This window comes from Aquarana catesbeiana, linkage group LG02, assembly GCF_042186555.1.
Source record: "Aquarana catesbeiana isolate 2022-GZ linkage group LG02, ASM4218655v1, whole genome shotgun sequence".
Classification (NCBI taxonomy): Eukaryota; Metazoa; Chordata; class Amphibia; order Anura; family Ranidae; genus Aquarana; species Aquarana catesbeiana.
Genome location: NC_133325.1, coordinates 594,735,959 through 594,754,870, shown reverse-complemented (window position 1 = coordinate 594,754,870; position 18,912 = coordinate 594,735,959). Strand labels below are relative to the sequence as shown.

Sequence of the window (18,912 nt, the reverse complement as noted above, 5' to 3'; positions counted from 1 at the left end):
TTGTATTCTATTTAGAAATCATACTTGCCTAGGTGAATGCAGCATCAGTCTGGTGCTGTGTCTGTCCCTTGCCGGCTCTAAGACCAACTACTGAGCAATGAAACACTGCTGATTGCTCAGTTGTCAGTGCTCTGTAAGCAGAGAGCTGGTGACTGTTAGTCACCGGATCTCTGTTCCACCCCCACCCCACCCCAACCCACCCCAACCCACCCCAACCCACCCCAATCCACCCCAACCCACCCCAATCCACCCCAATCCACCCCAATCATTGGAGTGCTGGTCTGCAAAGGGGGTGGGAACAGCTGGCTCAGGCTCTCAGCAGCTCATTGAGAGGTCAAGCCAGGTGTCGCTCCATACCAGCATGGCGATCTTTCCCCAGCCTGGACCGGCTCTGTGACGTCACAATGAACTGCACTCCTGTGATCCACAGGAGAAGTACAGCCAACCAAGCTTTGACTGTACTTCTCCTTTAACAATGCGTACCACATTGTGAACAAAGCTGTGCTGAGATCAGCGGCTAACAGGAAAGGTCCAGAACGCTTTCGGATCATTTGATTGCCATGACAGCCAATCATGGCAGTCACGTGATCAAAGACCACCGCCCCAAAACTCCTAAAGGGCGACAGGGCCTATAGTGTAAAGGGTTCCTCTTTTCCATGTGAAAGTACATTCTACTAGATCTTTTAGTGTTTTATGGGCTTTTGAGAACCAGGTATCTGTTTCTCAAAATTGCAAGGCTGCCACATGAGCTTCTGTTCACACATTTGTTTGTTCTACCAGGTGGATATACAAGTCTCCTCTTATGCCATTTTTAGGCAAAATGTGCTACAAGCTGCTCTCTGAGCCTGTTGAGCCCTTCTTGACTTGATTGGTATGTGGGCCTATTGGTGTTGCCCACCCCTCAGTTGACCTGCTTTTTAACATCCCAGTCCTAATGATATAAAAAATGCAGTGTCCTGTACTGTGCGATTAAGAAAATTCAATTTTTACCCACCAGTAAAATCAGTTTCCCGAAGTGCAATATAGAACCCAGGACCCTCTCCTGTCTTCTTATGATCTTCCCATTTCTTGTCAAGAAAACTGAGGCTAACTGTAATTAGAAGGGGTATCTCTGCAACTTTTCTTTTTTTTGCCAGTATCCAGTCACCGGAAGCTAGCCACATATAACTGTCGTGTCCTGTACTGTACTCCACATTTTACTGGTAAGTCAAAAAATCCCATTTTTGTTATTAGGTTTAGATATATTTTAAATAGAAAAAATTCAATTATTGGCCATGGAGTACTGGACTGTGAACATTGTATTACTTTCCAGGCTAAGCATTTTAATCTTTGGTTTAATACACAATACTTCAAAAAAAGATTTCCAGTCAACAGGATTTGTTTTTTCTTGTTTCCACGTTTTATGGGTAAATAGCTCCGGCACTCTTGAAGTGCATTTCTGTTTTTGCAGTAATGGTTATTAGTAGTCTTGAGTTGTCTCGGAATTCTGCACTTCTTTTGTGCTCAGCCCATTTTTAGACTGAAGAGCCCTTGTCTTAAATGAACTGACCATCATGTGACCAATTAGCAATTCTTTTTGTGTCCAGACATTCCAGCCCCAGTTGAAAAATTCACAAATTCTTCCATGAGCTGATTTTCAGCAAGAGATAGAGCCAAAGAGAGATCCTAAATTACCAGATGATAGTTTGACATGACAAAAAAAATGTTTTTCATAAAACAATATTCAGTAGATAAATATACATGGTGAGAACTAGCATCACAACAGTAGACAACAGTAGAACCTTTAAGGAAAAAGCCACTCGCTTTCATCTTTCTAAGGGCTCAAAAGCAAAACATTTGTTTCCCTCACAGGAGTATGCAGCATTGCTCTTCTATCCAAACAATACAACATTCAGCCCTCCTGGCTTACTCTTCAGGCCCTTGTCTGTTTCCTACAGACTGTCCTCTCACACACACTTTGTCCATACAGGTAGCACCCCCCTGCTGCTTTGGCTCCCAAGTATGTAAGCTTGCCTATACCTGCCAGTTACCATGCTGGGAGCATGCATGGAGCACACTCTCAGTAGTGTAAGTACCGTATTTATCGGCGTATAATACGCACCGGTGTATAACACGCACCCCAAGTTTAGGAGGGAATTTTAAGGAAAAAAAATTACATTTAAATGCCCATCAATGCAGCCTTATCAGTGTCCATCTGCAGCCTTGTATGTCATTTGCAGCCTTCTCATTGCCATCTGCAGCCTTGTAGTGTCATTTGCAGCCTTGCAGTGTCATTAGCAGCTTTTCAGTGTCATTAGCAGCCTTTCAGTGTCATCTGCAGCCTTGTAGTGTCATCTGCAGCCTTGTTGTGTCATTTGCAGCCTTGTTGTGTCATTTGCAGCCTTGTTGTGTCATTTGCAGCCTTGTTGTGTCATCTGCAGCCTTGTTGTGTCATTTGCAGCCTTGTTGTGTCATTTGCCGCCTTGTTGTGTCATTTGCAGCCTTGTGTCATTTGCAGCCTTGTAGTGTCATTTGCAGCCTTGTAGTGTCATTTGCAGCCTTGTAGTGTCATTTGAAGCCTTGTCAGTGTCATCTGCAGCCTTGTAGTGTCATCTGCAGCCTTGTAGTGTCATTTGCAGCCTTGTAGTGTCATCTGCAGCCTTGTAGTGTCATCTGCAGCCGCTCGGAGTTAAGGCCCACCCGCGAAAGGCCCACACACGATCAAATTGTCAGACAAAATTCGGTACGCCGGACCAAGTCTGCCGTAAAGTCCGCACGTGTGTACGCGGCATTAGACACACACAATCACACCAAAGTCCGATGGATTTGTACATGATGACGTACGTTCAGACTAAAATAAGGAAGTTGATAGCCAGTAGCCAATAGCTGCTCTAGCGTCGGTTTTAGTCCGTGGGACTAGCATACAGACCAGCGGATTTTTCTAATGGACTCGAGTCCGTCGGAAAGATTTGAAACATGTTTTATTTTTAGGTCCGTCGGACTTTTGGGAAAAAAAGTCCGCTGGAGCCCACACACGATGGAATTGTCCGACGGAGTCCAGTCCGCCGGACCAAGTCTGCCGGAAGGTCCGCTCGTGTGTACACGGTAATAGACTACCCTCTCTCCAGATTGACAATGCTTCTGTCTAAAGGTGACTCCGTTGCGCCTCCATCCAGAGTGGTGACCCTAAGACAGGATGTGTGTTTTTGGCCAGATCACCAGGTGAAAATAAAGGAAAAACACCTAAAAAAAAAAAAAAAAAAAAAAAAAGAAAGAAAAAGAAAACAAATGCAGCTGACACAATAAGGTGGAACTTTCATCATAAAAGTAAAGTGGTATTAAAGCTTTTTTAAAAAAAATAACAAACACATTATACTAACCAGCTCTGTGCAGTTGTTTTGCACAGAGCAGCTCCAATCCTCTCATTTCTGGTCCACTGCCAACGCTCCTGGCTCCTCCCCCTCAAGCAGTGACCCCAGAGAAAGCCGCTTGTCCTAGGGGTACCACTTCATGCTGGCTCCCGAGCTGCTGCTCTATGCGTCTGTAAGACACATGTTGACATGTTGGGCTTATCATTTTTACACCAAAGATTGAAATCTGAGTTACATCTATTTGGGCCGAACACCCCACCCCCCCAGTTTGGTTCGCACCAGAACATCTCAAACAGGCAAAAAGTTCTAGCGAACATGCAAACCCTACTAAAGTCCATGGGACACAAACATGAAAAATCAAAAGTCCTCATTTTAAAGGTGGATATGCACGTTATTGCCATAAAAAATGTATGGGGACCCAGGTACTGCCCTGAGGGACGTGTATCAATGCAAAAAACGTTTTTACGATTATTTTTAAAGGAGCAGTAATTTTAATGATGCTTAAAGTGAAACAATAAAAATTAAATATTCCTTTAAATATCCTCTTCCTTGGGAGTCCCCTTAGTCTGCCTGTAAAGTGTCGCATCTGTGCGATGTATAAAATATGCTGCAGCAATAATTACATTTCTAAAGGAAAAAAAATGTAATTTAAACTTGCTCGCGGCTGTAATGTGTTGTTGGCTCCCGGCAATATAAATGAAAAAAAAAAATTAAAAATGACGTGGTATGGATTTTAAGGGGAACTTCATGCCCAAATTAAAAAAAATTCCCCCCCAAAAACCATACCAGACCCTTATCCGAGCATGCAGCCTGGCAGGTCAGGAAAGGGGGGGGGGGTGAGCAAATGCCCCCCCCCCCGAACCGTACCAGACCACATGCCCTCAACATGTTGATGGGTACAAAAGCCCCTTCCCGACAATCCTGGCCAGTGGTTGTCGGGGTCTGCGGGCGGGGGGCTTATCGGAAGCTGGAAGCCCCTTTTAACAAGGGGCCCCCCTATGTGAATGGGGATCACATGACAGAAGGGGGCAGGGTCACTCAGTTACATCACCGGGTGGCCCCACCCTTGCCTATATAAGAGCTGTCAAAGTGAAGAGACAGCAGTTGGCGGGAGGCCTCCCACGGAGGCAGAGCATTTTGCATTCTTTCTATTTTTTGGGTTCGTCAGGCTGCATGATTGATGGTGGATTTACATCACAGGACACTTTTCTTTTTCTTTTATAATAAAGGACTTGTCAAAAACTGTCTCTTGTGGTTTTTACTTTTTGACACTTTTTTGGTGAATGGGTAGGGGTACAATGTACCCCATACCCATTCACATGGGGGCCCTTGTTAAAAGGTGCTTCCAGATTCCAATAAGCCCATCAATATGGGGACAAGGTGCATTGGTTGGCACCCCAAAGCACCCTCCCCATGTTGAAGGCAAGCTCCCCCCTTTTCCCCTTAAAATCTATGCCAGACCCAAAAACCCCAAACAATTGGCGTGGAGTTCCCCTAAAATCTATACCAAAGGGCCTGGTATGAATTTTGGGGGGGACCCCACACTGTTTTTTTCTTAAGTCTGTCATAGGGTTCCCCTTAACCATTTCAAGACACTGTATTGTATAGTCTGCACTGCACTATATAGTCTGCACTGCATTATATACAGTACACTGACTGCACTATATACTCTGAACTGTATTATATATACTACACTGACTGCACTGTACACTCTGCACTGTATTATATATACTACACTGACTGCACTATATACTCTGCACTGTACTATATATACTACACTGACTGCACTATATAATCTGCACTGTATTATATAAACTATACGAACTGCACTATATACTCTTCACTGTATTATATATACTACACAGACTGCACTATATATAGGGCTGGAAGATTTTCTGAAAAAAAAAAAATCTGAGATTTTCTTAAAAAAAACTCGATTCACGATTCAAATCCGGTGCGGTGTCAGCGCCGGTCCTGGGGAGCTGCAGGCAGGAGTTTTTAGGTGAGGCCGCAGCTTCGGCCTAGTCCGCGAGGCCGGATGCCGTGGACTAGGCTGAAGCCACGGCCTCGCCTAAAAACTCCTGCCCGCAGCTCCTTAGGACCGGCGCGGTGAAAAAAAAAAAATCTAAAAAAATCGATTTGCTTAAATTTTGAATCGATTTGACCTCTCAACTCGATTCAAGATTTGAATCGATTTTTTTCCCCAGCCCTAACTAGATAGATAGATAGATAGATAGATAGATAGATAGATAGATAGATAGAGATATATATATATATATATACACATGCTGCACTGTATTATATATACTACACTGACTGCACAATATACTCTGCACTGTATTATATATACTACACTGACAGCACGCTCAATCCACTAACTAACATGCCTAATCTCTCTCTTAATTCACACTATACACTGTGTAAGCAGCCTTATATAGTTGACTTGGCCCCTGAGCCATGATTGGCCAAAGACACCCTGGCTTTGGCCAATCATGGCTCTCACAGCACATTGCGGTGTAATTGGCCAAAGCATACGGGTCAGGTGCATGGTTTGGCCATTTAGCAGTCTTCAATGCACTGCAATCTCGCAATGCATTATGGGGCGCTCCGCGGCAGGCAAACTTCCTCCGAGGGCCCCATATGTTTGTTTGTTCTACGAACAAACAGCTTATGTTTAACTCGAACATCTAGCCCATCACTATCTCTGACCAAGAAAACACTACATATAAAAACAGCACAGAAACAAGCACTGGTTGATATTTGATGTGTTGTGTGGAAAAGGTAAGGGTGATTGAAAAGTGTGTATGTCTCTTGTTAGACAGGCAGGTTGTGCCATACACCTACTGTATAGCGTGTTTACCACTTGTTAGAGATAAAGATACAATTATTGCCAGTATCATAATAATTAAAGTGCTCATTATTGTTTGCTAACATACCTTGTTTCTAGCATAACCTGAGGATTTGTTCGCACAGCCAGGCTGATTAAACAGCATTGTTTGATAATGGTTTAGCCTTTTTGCAAAAATGCTGGTTTTGTTACAACAGCTGGCTATCTATTGCTACTAGGAGGCCAAAAAAACAATTCATGGCCATGAAGCCTAGATAAAAAAAAGCCTACATATAGGCAAACCAAATATAGCAGCATCAGTTACAGTGTTATTTAACCCAAAAACAAAAATGCAATATATTTCAACTTGCCAATCCTTAGATGTGTTGGCTGGATCACCAGGTGAAATAAAGGAAAAAGCATAAAGTAGAAGACAAATGTGGCCACCACATCTAAGAACTGGTATGCTGCAGTAAAGGGTTAAAAGCGCCCGCATAGTGCCATTGATTTCAATGGGCAGGGGCGCTTTAGGAACGGTGTATATATTGCTTCTAAAGCGCCTCAAAGAAGCTGCTTGCAGGACTTTTTTTTACGTCCTGCCAGCGCAGCGCCCCAGTGTGAAAGCACTCGGGCTTTCACACTGGGATTGCAGATGAGGCTTTTTTCAGGCGCTTTACAGGCACTATCTTTAGTGCTAAAGCACCTGAAAACCGCCTCCAGTGTGAAAGGGGTCTAAAGGAGTTCTTTGGTCAAAGCATACACTTTAATTTTATAACATCACCATTGTAAAACAATAGAAAAAATAGTTATTTTCGACAATCCAATACGACACAGTATCTACTTTTTGACTCGCACCACCCTCTACAATACAAACTGGGTGTTGTTAGAACTATAAACTACAAGGCTGAGATGATAACAGCAAGCACAAAGTCTAAAGGCAAAAAACACAGACAACTAAGGAGTGCTTTCATACTTTGTAATTACCCAAACTGGACTTTCATTAAAGTGATTGTAAAGTCTCATTTTTTTTTTTCTATAAAAATAACAAACGTTATACTAACCTGCTCTGTTGCAGTGGATTTGCACAGAGCAGCCCCAATCCTCCTCTTCTCGGGTCCCTGGCTGGAGCTCCTGGCGCCTCCCTCCTGTTGAGTGTCCCCACAGCAAGCAGCTTGCTATGGGGGCACTCAAGCTGAGCTGCAGCTTCATGTGTTCATTCAGACACGGAGCTGCGGTTCAGCCCCATCCCTTCTCTCTCCTGATTGGCTAACTGACTTTGATTGACAGCAGCAGGAACCAATGGCGCCGCTGCTGTCTCTCAGCCAATCAGGAGGGAGAGTCCCAGACAGCTGAGACATTCGTGGACATCGCTAAACAGAGATAGGACTCCAGTAAGTATTAGGGGGGCCAAGGGGGGCTGCTGCACACAGAAGGCTTTTTATCTTAATGCATAGAACGCATTAAGATGAAAAACCTTCTGACTTTACAACCCCTTTAAATCAGCCAGGGGGTAAAGCAAAAACATGGATCTATCAAAGGGAAGAAGCAGAAAATATTCATCCCATATGTGACTTTAGTGTCTGAAAAACTCAGAATGATTCTTAACAAACATTGCATCCCTGTGTCTGAAAAGCCCAGCAATTCACTAAGATAGAAACAAGTATATCCAAAAGACCCAACACCCAAACACGGTGAAATAGCTTGGTATATTGCAGAGCATTGTAGTAAGTATTGCAAAGACCTATACGTTGGAGAGACAAAAAATATACTCTCAACCAACAGATTGCCCAATGAAGAAGGGTGAATTCTAACAGGGTAGGATTTGTTTTGATGACAGTGAGGTACATATTTTGAAGAAGAGAGAGGACAACTGATTAGCAACAGTAATGAAAGAGGAAATCTAAATCAAAATGGAACAACTAGTTCTAAACAGGTGGGGGCCTTCAACACCATTATTGACCCACATATAATATCTGTACTCTAACGATTTGGCAGCCATGTAAATTGAAGTATTAAAACCTGTTAAAGATTTCCTGGCACCAAGCAATTATGTAGTTGGAACAAGGTTTTTCAAAACAGAAGTTCAGGAATCGAAAAAGACAATCATACTCACCGAGATGGCTGCAGCTGTCCCCTGCTGCCTTCAGTGAGCAGAGAGCCGGTGACTGTCAGTCATCAGCTCTGTGCTCTGGCCCACCAGCACTCACTGGAGCCCCGGGGTGTGGAGAGGGTGGGAGCAACTGGCTCAGTTTCGCAGTGGCTCACTGAGAGGCTGAGCCAGCTGCTGGCCCAGACATCTGGGTGCATCCTAGCATTAAAGTTGATACAGAGCCAGCTGAGTGACAGATTTTAGCCCGCTGTCGGCTGAATATGTGTCACAGGAGTGCAGAGCAGAGTGCACTCCTGTGACCCACAGGAAAACTAGAGGCAAAAGAACATTCAAAATCTGCTTTTACACAATCCATGATGACTGGAATATTGTGATTGCATTACCTGTGCGCCTGTAAATGACGCAGTATGTTCTTGACACTTAAAGTGGTTGTAAACCTCAGTCATGAAATATGAGCAAAGCACATATACAGTATCTCACAAACGTGAGTACACCCCTCACATTTTTTGTAAATATTTTATTATCTTTTCATGTGACAACACTGAAGAAATTACACTTTGCTACAATGTAAAGTAGTGAGTGTACAGCTTGTATAACAGTGTAAATTTGCTGTCCCCTCAAAATAACTCAAAACACAGCCATTAATGTCTAAACCGCTGGCAACAAACGTGAGTACACCCTTAAGTGGAAATGTCCAAACTGGGCCCAATTAGCCATTTTCTCTCCAAGGTGTCATGTGACTCATTAGTGTTACAAGGTCTCAGGTATGAATAGGGAGCAGGTGTGTTAAAGTGGTTGTAAACCCTTTACAACCAATTTTTGCAGAGCAACAATTCTTTTTTTTAGATCCTCAGAGAGTTCTTTGCCATGAGGTTCCAGGTTGAACTTCCAGTGACCAGTATGAGCGAGTGAGAGCGATAACACCAAATTTAAAGTGGTTGTAAACTCTAGAAAAAAAAAACATGCAGGACAAAGGTACAATGAGCTAGTAAGTAATTCATAATGAGCATAGCATACTAGCTCATTATGAATTACTTACCTGAGATCGAAGCCCCCGCTGCGATGCCTGTACACAGCACCGGCCGGTGACATTTCTCCCTGGAGTTACTTCTGGGTATAGCGGCTCCAGCACTGAATTGGCCGGAGCCATGATGATGTCACTCCCGCGCATGCGCGGGAGCCGCCGGTAACGGTACAGTCCAACTGAAGCAACGGCATGTACTGCCATTGCTTTAGTGCGCATCTGCTGATGACGGCGGCACATGCAAATACAGGGGATACCTCCTAAACCATGCAGGTTTAAGAGATATCCAGTGTAGCTACAGGTAAGCCTAATTATAGGCTTACCTGTAGCAAAAATTGGTTGTAAAGGGTTTATAACCACTTTAACACACCTGCTCCCTATTCATACCTGAGACCTTGTACCATTAATTAGTCACATGACACCTTGGAGAGAAAATGGCTAATTGGGCCCAGTTTGGACATTTCCACTTAAGGGTGTACTCACTTTTGTTGCCAGCGGTTTAGACATTAATGGCTGTGTTTTGAGTTATTTTGAGGGGACAGCAAATTTACACTGTTATACAAGTTGTATACTCGCTACTTTACATTGTAGCAAAGTATCATTTCTTCAGTGTTGTCACATGAAAAGGTATAATAAAATATTTACAAAAATGTGAGGGATGTACTCACTTTGTGAGATACTGTATCTGTAGTGTTTACTTATCTCTCTCCAAAGCTCTAAGAGTACAGCGTCGCACAACCGCGCAATTGTTAGTTAAAGCAACACAGTGCTGTATCGCAAAAAATGGGCTGGTCATTAAAGCAGAGTTCCACCCATTTAAAAGTCAGCAGCTACAAAAAATGTAGCTGCTGACTTTTAATAATCAGACACTTACCTGTCCCACGGTCCAGCGATGCAGGCACAAAAAGCCCCGGTCCTCTCCCCCTCCTCTCCGTGGCGCCGGCATTCTAACTGTGAGTGCTTGGCTGTGGCTTCACAGCCGGGCATGCACTGCACATGCGCGAGCCACGCTGCGTGCTGTGAATGGCTGGGCAATCTTCTGGGACCTGTGACGTGTCCCAGAAGATTGCAGGGAGGGAGCGGGGAGAGGTGATCTTCCTTCCGGTGCCGATGCACCAGGGGAGGAAGTAGGAGCTGGATGCCTCTAAAAACAGGGTACCTGCCCCCCCCAAAAAATTACATGCCAAATGTGGCATGAGAGGATGTCACCATTACTTAAAGTGGAAGTTCCCTTTTTGGGTGAAACTCCGCTTTAAGGGGGCAAATCCCTTCCGGGGCTTAAGTGGTTAAGAAGGATTTTAACACTTTACTGCTCTTTTGAAGGGGTGTAGGGAAGAGTGTGCTGCAGATAAACAAGTAAAACCTATTTGGGAAGATTTGTTTTATCTCTGTGTATTATCTGAGGCTGTTCACTTCACTGAGTATATGTAAGGGTTTACAACCACTTTAATTAATCTGAAGAAGCAGCTTGGATAGCCTATAAAGAATCTTCATTGTTAAAGAACAAGTTCAGTTAAATGTGACTTAGGCCTCATTCACATGGCTAAATTGGCTATGGTGTAGCAAGTGTACTGTTGATATCTGTGGAATGGAAACCAGGTATTTACAGATAACCGTGACCAGTAATCCTGTGCAAGTCAATGACAGGCACCATTGCTGTCTATCTCTGTAAGCATAAATTCGCATATATCCACACATCAAGCAGTTACACATGGTTAGGGACATATATTCGGTACTGGAGGCAATCTATCTGCATTTAAGAACAATCATCTGTCCCTAACCATATGTAACTGGTTGATGTGCAGATAAATACTTAGAGCAGTGAATAACCGTTGGTCCTGTGAGCCTGTCATTGACTTGTACAGGCTTTCTGGCCTCAGCTGTCTGCCAACACCTGGGCTTCTGGTTGCAGGTATCTGCAAAATAAGTGCTGCACCATATCCAATTTGTGAAAGAGGCCTGACTTTTACTAGTCAGTGCATTCAGCTCTGAAAATATGTTTCCAAGTTAATTACCTTGCCAGCTTCTTTTTTACCTTTGGGAATAAAGCAAGGTCATGCAACCATTATTCCCAGATCTTGTATACTGAAGCCTCCCCTTTGCTGTAGTTGCTGTTATTTGAAGTAAATCAAAAATTGGCACTCCCCTCAATGATTAAAGGAAAATAAGCAAGACTTATTTTGTGACAAGGAGCATTAAAGCACAACCATTTCTTTGTAACACAAAGCAGCAAACAATCATATATGTTATGCCCCGTAAACACGGTCGGACATTGATCGGACATTCCGACAACAAAATCCATGGATTTTTTCAGACGGATGTTGGCTCAAACTTGTCTTGCATACACACGGTCACACAAAGTTGTCGGAAAATCTGATCGTTCTGAACGCGGTGACGTAAAACACGTACGTCAGGACTATAAACGGGGCAGTAGCCAATAGCTTTCATCTCTTTATTTATTCTGAGCATGCGTGGCACTTTGTGCGTCGGATTTGTGTACACACGATCGGAAATTCCGACAACGGATTTTGTTGTCGGAAAATTTTATAGCCTGCTCTCAAACTTTGTGTGTCGGAAATTCTGATGGAAAATATGTGATGGAGCCCACACATGGTCGGAATTTGCAACAACAAGGTCCTATCACACATTTTCCGTCCGAAAATCCGACCGTGTGTACGGGGCATAAGAGTAAGAGGTCATGCACATTGTTGCATTTGTACAAGATAAGCACGCTAGGGTATTTTTTGTGCCTGATATCTCCTTGTGTTATTTACAGCTGCCCATAGACATGAATGGTTGCAGTGTACTGTACACAGCTAAGTCTGCTTGTGCAAAGTGGTGCATGTGCACAGGAGTAAGGTCCTGAATGTACTTTTGTGTACAGCCACCTGCAACTATTGTTTTCTATGGGCGGTTGTACAGAGCACAAGGAACTCCCACGTACAAAAATGTGCTTCTGTGCATACCCTGTTCTGGAGAATACACCCTTGTGTATGACCCCTAAAGAGCAAATATGGTTGCAACAACCCCTAAGAAGTTTTAGAATCACAGTGGATTTAATTTTTTTTTCTTTTACACTCATCAACAGAAATACTCAGAGGCGTAATTAGAACCTTCAGGGCCCCGAAATCATGATGAGCCCCCCCTGCCCCACCCCCTCCATCTGAGCCCCGGGCTTCCAATTTTGAGAGGGTGTCCATGGACATCCTCCCAGAACCCTGCCTACCGCGTGTCCCCTGGGACATGCATCCAGAGCAATCACAGTGGCCCTTTACCATGTGATCAGCTGATCACGTGTAAACAGACTTGCCGGTTATCCGTAGCCCTTTCCTCCCACGCTGTGTCTGTGTAAGATAAGGACTGCCATTAAGATTGTCAGTAAATTGTTTACACTAATAATCAGTGCCCCAATCATCAGTGCCACCTATCAGTGCTCATCAATGCCACCTATTAGTGCCCATCATTGCCTCCTATAAGTGCTCATCAATGACACCTATCACTGCTGCCTATCAGTGCCCATCAATTCCGCCTACAAGTGTTACCTATCATTGCTCATCAATGCCGCCTATTAGTGCCCATCAATTTTGCCTATCAACATCACCTATCAGTGCTCATCAATGCCGCCTAACAGCGTCCATCAGTGCCACCTATCAGTGCTCTTCAATGCTGCCCATCAGTGCTCATCAATGCTGCCTATCAGCGTCTATCAGTGCTCATCAATGCTGCCTATCAATGCTCATCAGTGTCACCTATCAGTGCTCATCAATGCCACCTATCAGTATCTATCAATGCCACCTATCAGTGCTCAATGCCCATCAGTGCTGCCTATCAGTACCACCTATCAGTGCTCACCAATGCTACCTACGAGTTCTGCCTATCAGTGCTCACCAATGCCACCTATCAGAGCTCATCAATGCTGCCAGAGTTCTTCCTATCAGTGTTCATTAGTGCCCATCGGTGCAGCCTATGAGTTCTGCCTATCAGTGCTCATCAATGCCCCACAGTGCCACCTATCAGTGCTCATTAGTGCCTCCTATCAGTGCTGCCTAACAGTGCTCATCAATGCAGCTTATCTTTTCCCATTAGTGCCTCCTATCAGTGCCCATCAATGCCTCCGATCAGTGCTCATCAATGCCTCCTATCAGTGCTCATCAATGCCTCCTATCAGTGCTCATCAATGCCTCCTATCAGTGCACATCAGTGCCTCCTATCAGAGCTCATCAATGCCAGATATCAGTGCCCATCAGGGCCTCCTATCAGTGCCCACCAATGCCTCCTATCAGAGCTCATCAATGCCTCCTATCAGTGACCATCAGGGCCTCCTATCAGTGCCCACCAATGCCTCCTATCAAAGCTCATCAATGCCTCCTATCAGTGACCATCAGTGCCTCCTATCAGAGCTCATCAATGCCTTCTATCAGTGTCTATCAGTGCCTCCTATCAGTGTCTCCTATCAGAGCTCATCAAATGCCTCCTATAAGTGGAATGCCAGGGCCCCCGTCGCAGGTGCGACTGCTGCGATCCTGGTAATTCTGCCACTGGAAATACTGTCTTTAATGCCAAAGTAAAACATATTTCTGCAAACTGACTGAAATTAAAGTGATACTAAAGTCTTGTTTTTTATATTTTTTTACTTGATTTGATTGTAGCCGTATTAGTGCAATTGTGACAGAGAAAATTGAGAACTGTCCGTGATACTTTTTTATTTGCACTAACATACAATTTTTCAGGACAAGCTTTTGGGGTCAGTACTGCTTGGACTTTGAAGAAGGGGACATACCCCGAAAGCTTGTCCTGAAAAATTGTATGTTAGTGCAAATAAAAAAAGTATCACGGACAGTACTCAATTTTCTCTATATTTTTTAATTAACAAACATGTTATACTTACCTGCTCCGTATAGTGGTTTTGCACAGAGCAGCCCAGATCCTCCTCTTCTCGGGTCCCTTGCCGGCACTCCTGGCCCCTCCCTCCTGTCGAGTGCCCGCACAGCAAGTAGCTTGCTGTGTAGCTTGCTGTGGGGGCACCCGAGCCAAGCTGCAGCTCCGTGTGTCCATTCAGACATCTTGAATTGGCTCATTGAGTTTGATTGACAGTAGCGGGAGCCAATGGCAGCCCCCTGCTGTCCCAGAAAATCAGGAGGGAGAGTCCCGTACAGCTGAGTCTCTTGTTCAACATCGCTGGATGGAGATGGGCTCAGGTAAGTATTAGAGGGGGTGAGGGTGGCTGCTGCACACAGAAGGTTTTTTTAATCTTAGTGCATAGAATGTATTAAAGCGGGGGTCCACCTATCTATGGTTATTTTTTTTTATTTTTTAGTTCATTCACAAACTTTTCTTCTCAGCATTACATACTCACATATTGTGTGTAATATGTCCGCCTGTGTCAGATTTCGTCAGAAAGAATAACTTATATTATTCACTGCAGGCGGTTTCCATCTTCATTGTGGGCATTTGAAGCCCACAAGCATTTATTTCCTGGATGTGGTGAATGCTGTGCTCCCAGCATTCACCACTCGTTCCCGCACATGCTCAGTGGCATCCTGGGAAGCCTGAGACTAGCTCCCAGGAGTCTGGGAGAGGCTAGAAACATGCCTACTCCCACGGGAGGAGAACCAGGAAGTGCAAAGAAGAATAGAAAAATAAAAGGTAATTACGGCGATTTAAATTTTTTTAAACAGCATGTCAGCATCTAGGCAAGGAAGAGAATACATACAGATATTGTTCAAAATTTGGGTGGAACCCCACTTTAAGATAAAAAAACCTTCTGCCTTTACAACCCCTTTAATTACAATGAAAATAACACAAACTAACTGGCTGTATAAGTATACACTTCTTCAAACTAGTATTCAGCAGATGCACTTTTGGCAAGAATAGCAACCTTGAGTCTGTGTGGATAGATATCTATTAGTTTTGGATATCTGGATTTTGCAATCTCCCCCCATTCGGATTTGCCAGCTCCAGCTCTTTTCCAAGGAGTGCCGAGTATGCTCTGAGAGTTTTGGAATCTTACATTATAACAATATAACTTGTGAACCAGTAGAAGTAATACATTTAGCCTTGAATAGGCATCCTAAGCAGTTCATAGATGGCCACATACTTTACATTTAATTTTATTATTACTTACCCTGAAGAAATACGATAATTATTTCTCTTTATTTCTGGCACCCCTAGACATAGCAAGCTTTTAGCCCTTGCAATATGGGAGTTTAGGGTTGCCACCTTATCCCTTTAAGGCTAGGTTCACACTGCTGCAGTGCGAATTTACCGCGATTTTACCGCGAATTTACCGCGATTTTACCGCGATTTTACCGCGATTTTACCGCGAATTTCAGGAGTTGGATATAGCTGCGATTGATAGTCTAGCCAATGGAATCATAATGTAAAAAAAAAAAGGGTCTTAACTTCCTGTGTACTTCCTGGTTTTTGTGGAGAGTAGTGTGGTGGAATTCGCACATATGTGAACCAATCAATGCGATTCAAGAACGATTTACATTGATGTCTATGGAGACTAAATTCGCAACGCAACGCAGTAAACTCGCACAGGACCTTTTTTTCACGCAGGTTATATTCGCAACGCGTCGATGTGAACGGCACTAATGTTAATCTATGTAATTTAAATGACTTGCGAATTTGAGCGATCGCAACGGCTCAAATTCGCAATAGAATTCGCAGCAGTGTGAACCTAGCCTTAAACTGAACACATATGAATTCCACAGGTTCTATAGTTGATTAAGGTGGTAATTAAACTCACTTGGTGCCTTATCTGCATTAAATTAGCCTCCAAACCTGTGTAATTCATATGTGTTCGGGTTTAAAGTGATGAGGTGGCAACCCTAGAGTGTGTTGACAGTCTTGTTACCTTTTCTACATTCACAATGGAATAATTGGAGCCTGCTTTTTTAGTGGATCTACAAGTTAAGAAATCTCTGTGTTTGATAGTAACATTTCCAATTCAGAAATGTTGTTAGCTCTCTCTAATGTCCTATTAGTTGCAAGAAATGCTTCAAGTAAAATAAACCACTAACCTTTTGTAGTTACAGTCACTATGAAGCAATCTTTAAAATCACAATAGAAGCAGAGAAGTCACATCCCCCCCCCCCCTTTTGCCCTGCCAACTCACAGATGGTAGTGAGGAGCTGAGCTACTAAGAGAAAATAAGGCCTCATACACATGGTGCCAGTGCTGCTCCACGAGGCACAGGTGAAGCATCCACCTTGTTGATAGCAGCCTGTCAAAACCTATGATAGGCCGAAATACGCAGCAGCACTTGCGTTTAGGGTCATAGCTGTACAAGGTGGTATGCCCCAAATGCAGAAATTGAATTTTTTTTGCATTTCTGCACCCCCCCTTTCCCCCGCAGCCTTCTGGAGCACATCACAGGTCCCAGAAGACTGTGGGACTCTTCACATAGCGCATCGTGGCTCGGCTCGCACACGTGCAGTGGGAAACCGGCAGTGAAGCCTCATGGTTTTCCTTACTTAAAATGTTGGCACCTGGACCCAAAGCAAATTGAAGAATCAGCACAGGTGAGGACAGCGTTGGATCCCTGGACAGGCGTCCTTGTATTGAAAGTCAGCAACTACAGTATTTGTAGCTGTTGACTTTTAATTTTTTGGGGGGAGACCGGAGCGCTTCTTTAACCACTTCAGCCCCGGAAGGATTTGCCCCCTTCCTGACCAGGCCATTTTTTGCGATACGGCACTGAGTCACTTTAACGGACAATTGCACAGTCGTGCAACGTGGTACCCAAACAAAATTGACGTCCTTTTTTTCCCACAAGTAGAGCTTTCTTTTGGTGGTATTTAACAGCTTCAGATCCGGGCCATTGCCAAATGACGGCAACAGCGCGGATCTAAATTGCCGGGACGACGTCTATTGACGTCGTCCCGTGCATGAGCGGCCTGCGCGCCCCCCGCAGGGCGCGCGCGGTGCGCTCGGTGATCAGCGAGTCTATGAGACTCGCCTGACCACAGATCAGAGTAAGGGGTTGGTCCCGACCCCTTACCACATGATTAGCTGTCAGCCAATGACAGCTGATCATGTGATGTAAACAGAGCCGGTAATCGGCTATTTTTCCTCCTCGCGCTGACAGCGCGAGGAGGAAAAAAAAAACCCGATCACCGGCGGCCGTGATCGGGACACGGCGATCTTCTAACACAAGGCAATAGGCAGTAGTGCTGCCTACCAGTGCCCACCAGCGTCACCCATCAGTGCCCACAGTGCCAACAATCAGCGCCACCCATCAGTGCCCACAGTGCTACCCATCAGTGCCCACAGTGCCACCCATCAGTGCCCACAGTGCCACCCATCAGTGCCCACAGTGCCACCCATCAGTACCACCCATCAGTGCCACCCATCAGCACCCACATCAGTGCCACCCATCAGCACCCACATCAGTGCAACCTATCAGTGCCCATCAGTGTCACCTACCAGTGCCCATCAGTGCCACCCATCAGTGCCCCCCCATCCGTGCCACCCATTCGTGCCACCCATTCGTGCCACCCATCCGTGCCACCCATCTGTGCCACCCATCTGTGCCACCCATCCGTGCCACCCATCCGTGGCCATCAGTGCCGCCTTATCTGTCCCCATCAGTGCCGCCTTAACTGTGCCTATCAGTGCCGCCTTAACTGTGCCCATCAGTGCCGCCTTATCTGTGCCTATCCGTGCCCATCAGTGCAGCCTATCAGTGCCCACCAGTGCTGCCTCATCAGCGCATATCAATGAAGGAGAAAAATTACCTGTTTGCAAAATTTTATAACAAACTATTAAACATGATTTTTTTTTTTTCAAAAATGTCCATCTTTTTTTGTTTGTTTAGCAAAAAATAAAAATCCCAGATGTGATCAAATACCACCAAAAGAAAGCTCTATTTGTGGGAAAAAAATGATAAAAATTTCATTTGGGTACAGTGTTGTATGACCGCGCAATTGTCATTCAAAGTGCGACAGTGCTGAAAGCTCAAAATTGGTCTGGGCAGGAGGGGGGTTGAAGTGCCCAGTAAGCAAGTGGTTAATCACCTCTGCGGTTTTTATTTTTTGTGCTATAAACAAAGAGAGTGACAATTTAAAAAAAAAAAATATATATATTTTTTTTCGTTTTTGCTATAATAAATATCCCTCAGATTTTTTTAAAAAACAAATTTCTTCATCAGTTTAGGCCGATATATATTCTTCTACATATTTTTGGTAAAAAAATCGCAATAAGCGTATATTGATTGGTTTGTGCAAAAGTTATAGCGTCTACAAAATAGGGGATAGATTTATGTTGTGTGTTTTTACGCACACATATCCCCGTTCTGTCTCTCGTGCCCACGATCGTGGGTGGGCGGCGGTCATATCGACCGCCGACCACGTGCATCAGGTCCCTGACCATGAAGCTGGTGTGTCTGCTAAGGCTCCTAAAGGAGCCGACATACCTGTACGTCGTTTTGCGCAGGGCTGCCAAGCTATTGACGTATATATGTAAATGTGTTGGTCTGGAAGTGGTTAAGTATCACTCAGTACAGCATCCAGCGATCTTATATTTCAGCGTGTGGTAGATTTTGACAGGCTACTGGCAGCAGGGATAGACACTGCACCATTGCCTTTGAGGTGCCTAA

General features: G+C 44.4%; 1 protein-coding gene across 1 annotated transcript in view; it reads left to right on the top strand.

Annotated features, from left to right (window-relative positions):
- LOC141128789 (amine oxidase [flavin-containing] A-like) overlaps window positions 1-18,912 on the top strand; it is a 201,021-nt gene that overhangs the window by 41,425 nt on the left and 140,684 nt on the right. The gene's annotated exons all lie outside the window — the stretch shown is intronic.